Below are 15,307 nucleotides of genomic sequence, written 5' to 3' on the forward strand. Positions count from 1 at the left end.
TGGCGCTGTGGCTCAAGTGGTAGAGCCCTAGCCTTGAGCAACAGAAGCTCAGGGACAGCGCCCTGGCCCTGAATTCAACCTCCAGGTCCAGCATAATAAATATAGTCATCTCTTGCTATGTCACAACTCATTTATTGTGGCCTCACTGTATCACAGGGTTTTTTTTAAATACATAGAGTGATCCCTCACTTATCAAGGGAGTTACATTCCAGAGACCCCCATGATAGGGGAAAATCCAAGAAGTAGCAATACGTGAACAGCGATAAAGGGGGGTGGGTCTATCTCTGGAATGTAATTCCCACAAAAGGTGAGGGATCACTGTAGATAAATACATAGGCATTATTTTAGACCAGATTCTACTTTTCCAGCAGAGGGCCCAAAAAATGGCACTGTCACAGTTCTGTAAAGAAATGTAGCTTCTTAGGTAGAATTAGTGGAATAGTTCTAAGTCCTTACTCTCTTCATGCACATTAGCTAAAGACTTTCTTTAAAGGAGGACTTAGAAAGCACTCTCTCTCTCAAAGAGAAAAAAGCACTCCACAACTATGAGATCCATACAAAGGTGACCAAACAAAGACAAGTGAGACTAAACAGTATTTCACCAGATGGAAAAGCTATATTGACTCTAAAAACTGAAGATTATTCAAACAACTCGAGTACATTGCATAGTATAAATTATCTGCATATAAATTTTAAATTATAAACATTATACAACCAACATTTTCATTCCACTCAACATTCTCTAGGTTATCTATCCTATCACATTATCCATATGAAAATAAAGATATGATCACTTTGTTCAGCACTAATTCTGTGCTAAGCAGTAAACCACAGCTAATTTTTTAAGTCCCCTCAATAAGCATAACTTCTGAGTGAAAGACACAGCAATCAAAGTACAAAAACAGTGTTGACAGTATGCAAAAAAGGGTTTTGGGAACACAGTAAGAATGTACAGAACCTAGGAGATCTAGAAAGGCTTCAAAAAAGAGAAGGCCATGAAGAAATAATAAGGTCATGAAGAATAGTAAGGGCATGAAGAAATAATAAAACTATTGAAAGAAGCTAAGCACTGGTGATTCACACTGGTAATTCTAGATACTCAACAGTCTGAAATTAGAGGGACTGAGGTTCTAAGCCAGCCTGAGCAGAAAAAGACTATGAGACTCTTATCGCCAATGAACCAGCAAAAAGCCATAAGTGGAGCTGTGGCTCAAGTGCTAGCTTTGAGCAAAAGGGCTCAGGGACATGATCTTGTATCTGAAGGACCCAAAAACCTCAGTACCCAAACTCCTACACCTAATAAACCAATTTGGCAAAGTAGCAGGATATAAAATCAACCCACAAAAGTCAGCAGCTTTTCTGTACACCAGCAATAGACAAACAGAAAAGGAAATTATGGAAACAATTCCATTTACAGTAGCCAAAAAAAGAATAAAGTACCTAGGGATCAACTTAACCAAGGAAGTGACGGACCTATTCAATGAAAACTACAAAAATCTAATAAGGGAAATCAAAGAAGACACAAGGAGATGGAAAGACCTCCCATGCTCATGGGTAGGCAGAATCAATATAGTGAAAATGGCCATATTGCCCAAATTGTTATACAAATTCAATGCAATACCTATCAAAATCCCAGCCACATTCTTCACTGAAATAGAGAAACCAATCCATAAATTCATATGGAACAGCAAAAAACCTAGAATAGCCAAAGCAATTCTAGGCAAAAAAAGCAATGCAGGAGGTATCACAATACCTGACTTCAAGATCTACTACAAGGCCATCATAACAAAAACAGCATGGTATTGGTATAAAAACAGATCGGAAGACCAATGGATTAGAACTGAAGACCCAGAAATAAAACCGCACTCTTACAGCCAACTGATATTCGACAAAGGAGCTAAAGATATACAATGGAATAAACATAGCCTCTTCAACTACTGGTGCTGGGAGAACTGGGCAGCCATATGCAAAAAACTCAAAGTAGACCCAAGCCTATCACCATGCACCAAGATCAACTCAAAATGGATCAAGGACCTCAACATCAGACCTGAATCCTTGAAACTACTGAAGGACAGAGTAGGAAAGACACTAGAACTTATAGGCACAGGAAGGAATTTCCTGAATAGAGTCCCAGGGGCACAACAAATAGGAGAAAGACTCGACAAATGGGACTACTACAAATTAAAAAGTTTCTGCACAGCTAAGGACATAGCCACCAAAATAGAAAGACAGCCAACGATATGGGAAAGGATATTTACCAGCACAGCAACAGACAAAGGCCTGATATCGGTCATCTACAGAGAACTCAAAAAACTAAGCCCCTCCAAGCCCAATAAACCTATTAGGAAATGGGCAAAAGAGCTAAAGAGAGACTTCTCAAGAGAAGATATAAAAATGGCAAAGAAACATATGAGGAAATGCTCAACATCCCTGCTAGTAAAGGAAATGCAAATAAAAACAACCCTGAGATACCACCTCACCCCAGTTAGAATGGCCTATACTCTGAACTCAGGAAACAACAAATGCTGGAGGGGCTGTGGGGAAAGAGGAACCCTTCTCCATTGTTGGTGGGAGTGCAAATTAGTACAACCACTTTGGAGAACAGTATGGAGGTTTCTCAAAAAGCTCAATATAGACCTACCCTATGACCCAGCCATACCACTCCTAGGCATCTATCCTAAACAGCAAAATCCAAGATATCAAAAAGGCATTTGTACTACCATGTTTATCGCGGCACAATTCACAATAGCTAAAATATGGAAACAACCCAGATGCCCCTCCACAGACGAATGGATCCAAAAAATATGGTACTTATACACAATGGAATACTACATAGCGATTAGGAATGGTGAAATATTGTTATTTGCAGGGAAATGGTCGGAACTCGAACAAATAATGTTGAGTGAGACAAGCCTAGAACACAGAAAACAAAGGGGCATGATCTCCCTGATATATGACTGTTAACAAAGGGAGACGGAGAGACAGTAGAGACCAAGTCTGTGAATACTGTATATGTTCTTGATACATTGTATATTGCATATATGTCAACCTGACCTAGACAGGGATAGAAAAACAGGTTGTAAGATATCATAAGAAATGTACACACTGCCCTACTATGTAACTGCACCCTCTTTGCACAACACCTTGTAAAAAAATTTATGTCCAATTAATAAAAAAATAAAAAAATAAATAAATAAATAAAAAAAAAAAAAAAAAAAAAAGGGCTCAGGGAAAGCACCCAGGCCTTGAGTTCAAGTCCCAAGGAGCAGCACCAAAACCAAACCCAAAACAACAACAAAATCTAATAAAAGAGGCAGACAGGACAGATGTTGTGGACAGCAGCTATGAAAAAAAAAAAAGAGAAATGAGTTGACTTTGAATATCATGCTTTGAAGATATAGTGGAGCATGGATTAACAAAACAGATACCAAAGCATTGTGTTTATTACCCAGACACTACATCTGTGCTACAAATAGAATGTACATCAGCATTACCAGACTAAGGACTCATTACAATATTTTCCAACAGTCAACAGTCAGAAATAAATAGGAACTATAAACTGGAATAGTTTATAATAAATAACTGTTTGTGTGTACTGGTCCTGGGGTTTTGAACTCAGGGCCTGGATGCTGTCCCTGAGCTTCTATGCTCAAGGTTAGCGCTCTACATCTGAGCCACAGCTCCACTTAAGACATTTTGCGTTTAAATGAGGATAAAGAGTCTCATAGACTTTCCTGATTAAGCTGGCTTTGAACGTTGATCCTGAAATCTCAGCCTCATAAGTAGCTAGTGCCTGGCCTGCCCTCTTTTTTTGTGTGTGTGCCATTCTTGGGGCTTTAACAGACGGCTAGTACTCAATCACTTGAACCATTCCACTTCTGGCTTTTTTTTTGCCAGTCCTGGGGCTTGCACTCAGGGCCTGAGCACTGTCCCTGGCTTCTTTTTGCTCACGGCTAGCACTCTGCCACTTGAGCCACAGCGCCACTTCTGGCCATTTTCTATATATGCGGTCCTGGAGAATCAAACCCTGGGCTTCATGTATACAAGCCAAGCACTCTTGCCACTAGGCCATATTCCCAGATCCACTTTTGGCTTTTCGATGGTTAGCTGGAGATAGGCTGGGCTGGCTATGAAATGCTATTTTCAGAGCTCACCCTCCTGTGTAGGATTACATGTGAGAGCCACTGGTGCCATCTTCAGCTGTAGTTCTGATTTTAGCTAAGAAATTAATCACCTACGCGCTGGTGGCTTACACCTGTACTTGAGCCAGTCAGAAGGCTGAGATCTGAAGGTCTCAGTTCAAAACCAACCTGGGCAAGAAAACCCATGAGACTCTTATCGCCAATTAACTATCAAAAAGTCTGAAGTGGGACTGTGGCTCAAATGGAAGAATAGTCATGAGCAAAACAGTTCAGGGACAGTGCCCAGGCCCTAAGTTTGTGTCAGGATTAACACAAAAAAACAATAACAAAAAAAAAACAAAGGCAGAACTGAAGCTATGGCTGGAGTGATAGATTGCTGCCCTTGAGCAACAAAGCCAAATGAGAACTCAGAAGCCATGAGTTCAAGTCCCAATACACACACACACACACACACACACACACACACACACACACACACACACACAGAGGCAAAGTTTGAGCTTCACCCATCTAAATAAACAAAGACTGGAAATGGTGTCTTGCATCAGTCATACTACCTAAAGCAAGAAGCGCAAATGAAAAGATCATGCATCAGGCCAATCCAGGCAAAAAGACCCAATCTCAAAACTAATAACCAGAACAAAAAAGAGCTGGGGCCATGACTCAGACAGTAGAATGTCCAGATAGCAAACATGAAACCATTGAGTTCAAATACCAGTACAAAAAATGACAACAATCAGAGAACAATCAGAATGGAACAAAAAGGTGGTTAACAAAATGCCTATTAAGTAGGGTTAAAAGAGGTTGAAGCCAGGTGCCTGTTGCTCACACCTATAATCCTAGCTACTCAGAAGGCTGAGATCTGAGGACTGTGGTTTGAAGCCAGACTGGGCAGGCAAGCCTGTGAGACTCTAATCTCCAATAAACTACTTAGGAAAAGCCAGAAGTATGGTTCTAGTGGTAAAACGATAGCCTTGAGCAAAAAAGCAGCTCAGGAACAGTACCCAGGCCCTGAGTTCAAGCCCCAACATTAGCAAAAAAAAAGTTGATTACTGTCAAAATTATTTGCAGCTATGAAAATATAACATGGAAACCTTGGCAGGGCCAGAGGAGCAGGTACTGTAATAGAAAAGATGAGATTGACTGGAATACAGGCTATTAACAATGAAACCCGGGGCTGGGGATATGGCCTAGTGGCAAGAGTGCTTGCCTCCTATACATGAAGCCCTGGGTTCAATTCCCCTGCACCACATATACAGAAAACGGCCAGAAGTGGCGCTGTGGCTCAAGTGGCAGAGTGCTAGCCTTAAGCAAAAAGAAGCCAGGGAGAGTGCTCAGGCCCTGAGTTCAAGGCCCAAGACTGGCAAAAAAAAAATGAAACCCGCCCCCTCCCTCCAACTAATATACAGAGGAACTGGATGTTGGCAGCACATGTGTATTGAGACTTTTTTTTTTGGGGGGGGGGGCCAGTCCCAAGGCTTGAACTCAGGGCCTGGGCACTGTCCTTGAGCTTCTTTTGCTCAAGGCTAGCCCTCTACCACTTGAGCCACAGCACCACTTGTGGCTTTTTCTGGTTATGTGGTACTGAGAAATGGAACTCAGGGCCTCATCATGTCAGGCAAGCGCTCTATTGCTATGCCACCTTCCCAGCCCTAGTGAGACTCTTATCTCCAATTAACTACCAGAAAACCAGAAGTGGCCCTATGGCTTAAAGTGGTAGAGTGCTGGCCTTGAGGGAAAAAGTTCAGGGATAGTACCTAGGCCCACGACCAGGGGGAAAAAAAGAAGGAGGGAAAGATGTGAATACAAAGCTTGCAAGTTAAGTAAAACATGCTGAAAATTGGTAACAACCTAAGACCATATATAACTCTGAGAATGTAAGCAGGGGTAGAAATAAAGTCCCCGATCCCATAATACAGCACTTTGTACTTAGTGACTTGTTGCTTGCTAGGATTAAATTCCTTTTTAATCCTGTTTTAGTTCCTCAACTAAATTTTCAAGGCCTCATGTGCAAGGAACCGTGTCTTTTGTTTCTTTTGTAGGTCCCCAACAACACCTCTGCAATACCCATATAGGCATTAAATACATGCTCGCATTGGGATGACAAAATAATCAGCCATACTTCGAGTTCCAGACTGAAACCTTCACCCCCACAGTTGACACCATTAAGCCTCCTTCCACACAACAATTTAAAGGGCATCCCTGGGGTGAGTACTGCTGAGTCTACTGGATTTGTTACATCAGGTTCCTTCTCTAGCAAAGAGCTCAAAGTACACATAATGCTAAAATAGAATTCTTGACTACTGAGAAGGTAGGTGGCAAAGTGGGCAAGTAAAGGAAGAATCTATTATAATAGCTTGCCTCCAAACAATAAGTATTATACAACCCTACAGTTTAAAACACTTCTAACATGTATCTGAACTAAGACTCTTAACAGACATCATTTCTTTAAACTTTATACTGGTTAAGATTACAATGCCGGGGCTGGGAATATGGCCTAGTGGCAAGAGTGCCACTAGAGGCCCTGGGTTCGATTCCTCAGCACCACATATACAGAAAATGGCCAGAAGTGGCGCTGTGGCTCAAGTGGCAGAGTGCTAGCCTTGAACAAAAAAGAAGCCAGGGACAGTGCTCAGGCCCTGAGTTCATGGTCTAGGACTGGCCAAAAAAAAAAAAGATTACAATGCCAACAAACCAAAAAGTTGCCATAGTAAAAAAATTCTAAAAATCTCAGCTAGTAATCAAATAAGATATTATAAAACCTAATTTTACTCTCTTGTCAAATTAAAACTTGTAGTGTGTGTGTGTGTGTCTGTGATATTGGGGTTTGAAGTCAAGGCCTCACACTTCTGTTGGGCTTTTTGGTTCATGGCTAATGCTCTACACTAGAGCCATGCCTCCAGTCTCCACTTCCAGAACTTTTTTTCTGCACACACGTGTGTACACACACACACACACTCACACACACACGTGCGCCCGCACTAGTACTGGGCCTGGATTGGGTCTTGCTTGGCTCTTGCTTGGCTCTTTCTCTGAACACTGGCACTATGCCCTGGAGCCACGCCTCTACTTCTGTTTTTTTTGCTGTTCAACTGGAGATAAGAGTATCACTGAGTTTTCTGCCTGGGCTGGTTCCAAACTTCAATCGTCAGATCTCAGTCTCCCGAATAGCTAGTATAATAGGCGTGAGCTACAGGTGCCTGATAATTCTAAACTTTTAAACAATAGTAATTAAGGATGTATCACATGACTAGCACTAGGAAAACAAAGAAACTACTCAGAATACCAACTGATAAAAATATAACTTCTGGGGGCTGGGAATGTGGTTTAGTGGTAGAGTGCTTGCCTAGTGTGCATGAAGCCCTGGGTTTGATTCCTCAGTACCACGTACACAGAAAAAGTTGTTAGTGGCACAAGTGATAGAGTTGCTAGCCTTGAGCAAAAAAGCAGCTCAGGAACAGTGCCCAACCCCAGAGTTCAAGCACCAGGACTAGCAAAAAATATAAATAAATATATAAGTATACTTCTGTTGAGCCAAAGAACAATAGTTCTGAGGAAATTCTGTACAGTGAGGGATCAATACATTTAGAAATTAGGAAAAACTACACAACAAATGAAAAGTGACTCTGAAGACTTACCTTTTTTTTTTGGTTGGAAGTGGGGCTTGAATTCAGGGCCTGGTGTTGTCTGTCCCTGGGCTCTTTTGCTCAAGGCTAGTGCTCTACCACTTTGAGCCACAGTGCTACTTTGGATTTTTAGGTGGTTAATTGCAGATAAGAGTCTCAAGGATTTTCATGCTTAGAGTGGCTTTGTTTTGTTTTGTTTTTGGCCAGTCCTGGGCCGTCAACTCAGGGCCTGAGCACTGTCCCTGGCTTTTTTTTTTGCTCAAGGCTAGCACTCTGCCACTTGAGCCACAGCACCACTTCTGGCCATTTTCTGTATATGTGGTGCTGAGGAATTGAACCCAGGGCCTCATGCATACGAGGCAAGCGCTCTTGCCACTAGGCCATATTCCCAGCCCCCTAGAGTGGCTTTGAACTGTAATCCTCAGATCTCAGACTTCTTGTTTTGTTTTTTGCCAGTCCTGGGCCTTGGACTCAGGGCCTGAACACTGTCCCTGGCTTCTTTTTGCTCAAGGCGAGCACTCGACCACTTGAGCCACTGCCCCACTTCTGGCCTTTTCCATATACGTGGTGCTGAGGAATTGAACCCAGGGCTCAAGGCAAGCATTCTTGCCACTAGGCCATATTCCCAGCCCCAGATCTCAGACTTCTGAGTAGCTAATATTACAGGCATGAGCCACCAGTACTCAGGGACTTACCACAATTTTTTTTCCCTAAACAGGATGCTACCACCCACTCAGAGTCAGGGAGCCAACAAAAGTAAGTACAACAGTGCAGAAAAGAAGAATTGTAGTCAAGAATAGAAAAGAAAAGGGGGCTGGGGATATAGCCTAGTGGCAAGAGTGCCTGCCTCGGATACACGAGGCCCTAGGTTCGATTCCCCAGCACCACATATATACAGAAAACGGCCAGAAGCGGCGCTGTGGCTCAAGTGGCAGAGTGCTAGCCTTGAGCGGGAAGAAGCCAGGGACAGTGCTCAGGCCCTGAGTCCAAGGCCCAGGACTGGCCAAAAAAAAAAAAAAAGGGCTGGGATTAGTGGTAGAGTTCTTGCCTTGCATGCATCAAACCTGGGTTCCATTCCTCAGTACCACATACACAGAAAAAGCTAGAAGTGGTGCTGTGGCTCAAGTGGTAGAGTGATAGCCTTGAGCAAAAAGAAGCTCAGGGGGAGTGCCCAGGCCCTGACTTCAAGCCCTAGGACTGGAAAAATAAATAACTGTTTTTTGTCGTCGTTGTTTTGTGACAAGGTCTCACTATGTAGCCCAGTATGTGGGATAGGAGAGCCTGCTACAAATACTTTATTTTTTTTACATAGGGTCTCTAAGTAGCTCAAGCTGGCATCAAACTTGTTTACCTCCAGCTTCCTACAGATGTGTACCACCATGCCCAGCAAGGCAACTCTTCAATGAACATCTTTGCAAACTTACTAGTTAGTGCTGTTCAGTCCAAGAACCTGAGGTTTTTAGTGCTTTCAATAATTATGGCTAGGGTGGGGTGCTAGTGGCTCATGCTTGTACTTCTAGCTTCTCAGGAGGCTGAGATCTGAGGATTGCAGCTCAAAGCCAACCCCAGTAGAAAGACTGGAAGTGGAGTTGTGGCTCAAAGTTGTAGAGCACTAGGCTTGAGTAAAAAAGCCCAAGGGCAGGGCCCAGGCCCTGATTTCAAGCCCCACGACCACACACATACACACACACACAAAGACACACACATACATACACACACACACACACACGTGTATGGCTAACATGCCCTCAAAAAACTATTGGGGCTGGGAATATGGCCTAGTGGTAGAGTGCTTGCCTCGCATACATAAAGCCCTGGGTTCAATTCCTCAGTACCACATATACAGAAAAAGCCAGAATTGGTACTGTGGCTCAAGTGGTAGAGTGCTTGCTTTGAGCAAAAAGAGCCAGGGACAGTGCTCAGGCCCTGAGTTCAAACCCCAGGACTGGCAAAAAGAAAAAAAAAAGTATGTTCATATGTAATGACCTACCAACAGCAAGGTATAGCACTGCTGATTTCCCAGCTCCAATGGCAATGCCAGATATTATCATTACATCTGTGACTCTCTAGACTGGTTTTACATTGTTTATAGGGAAAATTACATTTTTTTTTGTTCTGGTCCCAGGGCTTGAACTCAGGGCCTGGGCCCTTCCCTGAGCTTTTTTGTTCAAGGCTAGTAGTGCTCTACCACACAACCCACACCTCCATTTCTGGCTTTTGGGTGAATGATTAGCGATAAGAGGGTCACAGCCCCACACACAGGCTAGCTTTGAACTAGGATTCTCAGATCTCAGCCTCTTGAGTAACTAGGATTACAGGCTTGAGCCACTGGTTCATTGTTTTGTTTTTGGCCAGTCCTGGGGCTTGAACTCAGGGCCTTGGCATGGTCTAAGAGCTTCTTTTGCTCAAAACTAGCATTCTACCACTTGAGCCACTGTGCTACTCCTAGTTTTTTCTGTTTATGTGGTACTAAGGAATCAAACCCAGGGCTTCGTACATGCTAGGCAAGCACTCTACCACTAAACCATATTCCCAGCCTCAATGTTTTCATTTATGTGTGATTACCTAGGCATCTTTTCCCTAAATATTAGATATTAAGATCATGAACTCAGGCCTAAAAGAATTCATTACTTTTCCAGTTTGTGCAACACTGCTGCTGCATCCTCCACATCTGAAAAACTGGCTAGCACACAGTAGGGGCTATAATTAGGTTAAATGAATATTGAAAAGGCAAATTTGTCTTTTAACTTCATGGTATTTCTATCAATCAAAGGGCATATTACATAATAACTATCCATCTCTGCTTTTATGCAGTCTACTCTGATAGCAATGCTTCAAACAACTATCCTATATAGATACCTGGACAAGTGTTCTTTTTTTTTTTTTTTGCCAGTTCTGGGGCTTAAACTCAGGGCCTGAGAACTGTCCCTGGCTTCTTTCTGCTCAAGGCTATCACTCTAACACTTGAGCCACAGTGCCATGTCTGGCTTTTTCTATATATGTGGTCCTAAGGAACTGAACCTAGGGCTTCATGAATAGGAGGCAAGCCCTCTTGCCACTAGGCCATATTCCCAGCCCCTCACTCATTTTTTATATATATATTTACTAGAACAAACCTCTCCTACCTTTTTCTTTTACTTTCCTACTTTTTTTTTTTTTGGCCAGCCCTGAGGCTTGAACTCAGGGCCTGAGCACAATCCCTGAGCTTCTTCTGCTCAAGGCTAGCACTCTATCACTTGAGCTACAGCCCCACTTCCAGCTTTTTCTGTGTATGTGGTACTGAGGAATTGAAGGCTTCATTCATGCTAGGCAAGCATTCTACCGCTAAGCCACATTTCCAGCCCCTTACTTTCCTACTTTAACAATCACATTCCTCAAAATAGATTTTAGAATCACTTTTCCAAGTTTTCTAAAAAGAACTTTCACTAGAATTATGCAAAATTATAAACTATATAAATTACTGCAAATCATTCTCTCTCGCTATGATCTCTCCTTTTGCTCAATGGCAAAATGGAAATAACAGTACTTACCTCATAGGTTTGCAATGAACACTAAATTGTCTAAGAAATATACAGGAAAAGTAAGCATACATGGAAACCAGGTGTGGTGGTGTACACGTGTAATTCCAGCACTGTGGAAGCTGAGGCAGAAACATCACAGTTTGAGGCAAGCCTGGGTGCTAAATGAGCCTGTGTCTAAAAAAAACACATGAGGTCATGGGTGTACCTCCCTTGGTGGTAAAGCACTTGTCCAACATGGGCCAGACCCTAGCATTCAATCCCTAGCACTACCAAAACAGAAAACATACATATGTTAACTGCTGTTATGATGATTCAATAAATGTATTTTTCAGATTCAGCTCTCAAAAAAATACAAAGGCCGGGCTGGGAATATGGCCTAGTGGCGAGAGTGCTTGCCTCTTCTTATACATGAAGCCCTGGGTTCGATTCCCCAATACCACATATGTAGAAAATGGCCAGAAGTGGCGCTGTGGCTCAAGTGGTAGAGCCTTGAGCAAAAAGAAGCCAGGGGCAGTGCTCAGGCCCTGAGTTTAAGGCCCAAGACTGCCCCGCCCCCTAAAAAAAATAAAAGTTTTTTTAAAAAATTTAAAGGTTGGGGCTGGGAATGTGGCCTAGTGGCAAAAGTGCTTGCCTCATATACATAGAAGCCCTGGGTTCGATTCCACAGCACCACATATATAGAAAATGGCCAGTCTGTGGCTCAAGTGGCAGAGTGAGGCTCGCCTTGAGCAAAAAGAAGCCCTGGACAGTGCGCAGGCCCCGAGTTCAAGGTCCAGGACTGGCAAAAAAAAAAAAAAAAAAAAAGGAATTGGTAAAGATGGAAAATATCCAGACTATTTGTGACAAACTACCTCCATCATTGTAATACCTAGGGAAGGAATGGCGGAGGGGGGGGGGTGATGCTCTTTTTTTTTGGGGGGGGGGGTAGGCAGTAATAATCGGTGGTAACTTTTTGCAACCCAGAGCCCCACAGGTTCTAAGCTGGGCCCTCCCTCCACCCGGTATTATTTGTCATCTCCGGGTAACCGGGGCTGGGTAATGACAGACCCTGAGGGAGGCCCTGAGCGGGCGACCTCAGATCTCACCGACGGCTCTCGGGTGATTACAGACCTAGCCTGAGGCCTGCAACCCGGCGATCCCGTCCCCACCCCGCCACACCGCCGGGCCTCTCCCCGACGCTCGCCGCGCTTCGAGCAGGAAAGAGGAAAAAGCCCCACCGACCATCTGGCGGCCCACAGACGCCCGACACCGCCCCCCCCTCTGCCCCCCGCCGCCGCCGCCGCCGCGGGCAGACACGTGACTCCCCACACTCCCCGCCCCCCCCCGTCCCCGCGCCAGCAGCACGCGCTGCCAACCTCGTCATGTGACCTTCACGCGGCCCCAGCGCTGCCCCGGCTCGGCGACTCTTTCCAGCAGCCATTTTGCCGAGGACTTGTCGTCCGTGCTCGCCGCGGAGCCGGACGGCGGGGAAAGCCGTGGCCAGGCCTCACAGGCCTCACACGCGCGTCGAAAGAAAGCGCTCAGACCTCGGAGGGCTGGGGCTAAACTCACGGTACACGTCGCACCCCAGGGCGCCGGGGAGAAAGCGGTCGGTGCGCCTCGCCCAGCGATTGGCTGAGGCGCGCACGTGACGCTCGCAGTTCTCCCCCCCCCCCACCCCCGCCTCGCCGTTTCACCCCCCCCCCCACCTCCGGCCCGTGAAAACACCCACGACAGACTCTTAACACCTCGCGCCAGTTACACGCCACAGGGCGCGTGGGGACGGACGGAGCGCGTGTCGAGCACAGCGCCTGCGCATACCTGCCGGAGCTGACGGGATTCGGCCCACGCGCCGCGCCGCGCCGCTCCGCTCCGCACCGGGGTCCGGGAGGCCTCGCGCTGCCGGACCACCTGCCTCGTCATTGGCTACCCGCCGCGGTCACGTGGCGCTCCCAGGCCCCGCCCTCGGCCGCTAATCGCCTGGCACCGTGCTCGAAGCGGCGCCGAAAGTGGTTCGCACGCGGAACGGGAGCGTGGTGGGAAGTTGTCTTCCTCCTCGGCCCTCACGGAGTTCCATCCGCGAAGGGGAGCCAGGGGGGAGCGGAGGCGGCGGGGGGGGCGGGAAGAGACCGGCGTCCCGAAACTAAGTACGGTCGCACGTCCCGGCGTAACTTGGCGGGGAGCCCCAGCGGGAGCCCGGGGGCCGTCGCCGCGGGGCGCTCCCCGGTGCACGCCGGGATGTGTCTGGCGCCCCAGGCCGCGCTGCGGGGAACGCCGGGAAAACCACCGCTCCGGGTTTCCGGCCTCTCACCTCCGGGCCGCGGCGGCTCAGACGGCGCGGGGAGGGCACCGCTCCCGGGCCCGACCCGGCCCGGCCTCCGCGGCGTGGCCCGGAGGGGGGGAGCGGGTGGGACACGCTGAGCCTTAGCCTTCGTGGGGCGGGCTTGCAGCGTCTGCCCGGGACCGCGGGCGCTGCAGCGAGACAGCCGGGGTGGGTGATTCCCTCCCTCCCCGTCCACGCCCGGCCTTCCACCGGGGGGGGAGGAGAAGGGCGAGCGAGGGCCTCGCGTGAGCGTGGAACCCGTCCTGGGGATTGCGTTAGAAGCCGACTAGACCCTCCTGGGGAACCGTGTGGTGTGGCGGGGGGGGGGGGGGGGGGAGGCGGGGGGGGGAAGGAGCTGGGGCTCTCCAGAGAGGCCACGGGCGTGTCCCGCCACCCTTGTGGGTTTCCCTAACCCAAGCCCTTACAGCGCGTGGGCATGGAGGGAACCGGGGAAAGGCGGCCGGCCTCACACGCAGAACAGGTTGGCAGCGCCGGTTCATTTCATAGCGTCCGCACACACGCTTCCCGCCAGGCCCCAGCCTCGCATTCCGTGCCAGGGAAGCCCCCCCTGCTCCAAACCCTTCCCAGCTGCCCTGAGGTGAACCCCCTCTCCTCTCGACCTGGATGTCAACGTTGGGTCACTTTCTCCGAGGGATGATGAGCAAGCTTGAGATACTCAAAGAAGCTCTGATTGGTAGATTAGAAATTCAATTGTGGGCTGGAGGTGACTGAAATGGTATAGGAGCCACAAGCTGAGCGAGGGTGAGGTACCACACACACAAAAAAAGAAATTAAATGTATAATGTTACTAAGTTTAAGCTTACAGTCTGGGCCATACTTTTCTGGTTGCAAGTTACTTCATATCCCTAATTACCAGGGAAGTGTTTATTGCGTAGGATATCAACAGGAAGGAAATTAAATGTGCATAATAAAAACATAATCATGTCTATGTTAAATTTTAGGACTATAAAACATCCTAATGTTCTTTAGTTTAATGTTTTTATTTTTATTATAAAGATAATGTACAGAAGGGTTTCTGGGGGCTGGGAATATGGCCTAGTGGTAGAGTGTGTGTGTGTGTCTGTCTGTCTGTCTCTCACTTGGTCACTCACTTGCTCTCTAATACAGTATATATTATATACATACATATGATATAAACATATGTATATATCTGTATACTTTTTTTTCCAATCCTAGGTCTTCAGTTCAGGGCCTGGGCACTGTCCCTGGCTTCTTTTTGTTCAGTTTTTAACCATGCTGGAGATTGAAGTTGGGACTTCCCACTTGCTAGGCAGTCACTTTCCCACTTAACCTCCAGCTCCTTTTTGCATTGGTTAAATTTTCAGGTAGAGTTTTTCTGTTTTGTTTTGTTTTGCTAGTCCCAGGACTTGAACTCAGAACCTGGGCACTGTCCCTGAGCTGCTTTTGTTCAAGGTTAGCACTCTACCACTTGAGCCACGGCACCACGTCAGCTTTTTCCATTTATGTAGTACCGAGGAATTGAACTCAGGGCTTCGTGTATGCTAGGCAAGCACTCTACTACCACTAAGCCACATTCCCAGCCCCTACAGCATATCCTTGAATCATGTTTTTTTTCTTCACTATTCTGTTTCTCCCCTAGACAGTGCTAGAGCCTCACTAACAGAGTCTTCTATGCAGATCTTTTTTAGACTCTCCGGTGACTGGTGCCCATCTGTTGGGAGGCAGCATATTAGC

General features: G+C 46.4%; 1 protein-coding gene across 2 annotated transcripts in view; it reads right to left on the reverse strand.

The window, feature by feature from the left end:
- Mga (MAX dimerization protein MGA) overlaps positions 1–13,303 on the reverse strand; it is a 79,930-nt gene extending 66,627 nt beyond the window's left edge. The window contains exon 1 of one of the 2 annotated variants that reach the window (XM_048332358.1): positions 13,090–13,303. The gene's annotated coding sequence lies outside the window, so the exon portion shown is untranslated. Of the gene's footprint in view, positions 1–12,644; positions 12,898–13,089 lie in introns of those variants that run through there. The other variant, XM_048332360.1, reaches the window with a different exon arrangement.
- Positions 13,304–15,307: the final 2,004 nt, after the last annotated feature.

This window comes from Perognathus longimembris, chromosome 23 (genome assembly GCF_023159225.1).
Source record: "Perognathus longimembris pacificus isolate PPM17 chromosome 23, ASM2315922v1, whole genome shotgun sequence".
NCBI classification, from domain to species: domain Eukaryota; kingdom Metazoa; phylum Chordata; class Mammalia; order Rodentia; family Heteromyidae; genus Perognathus; species Perognathus longimembris.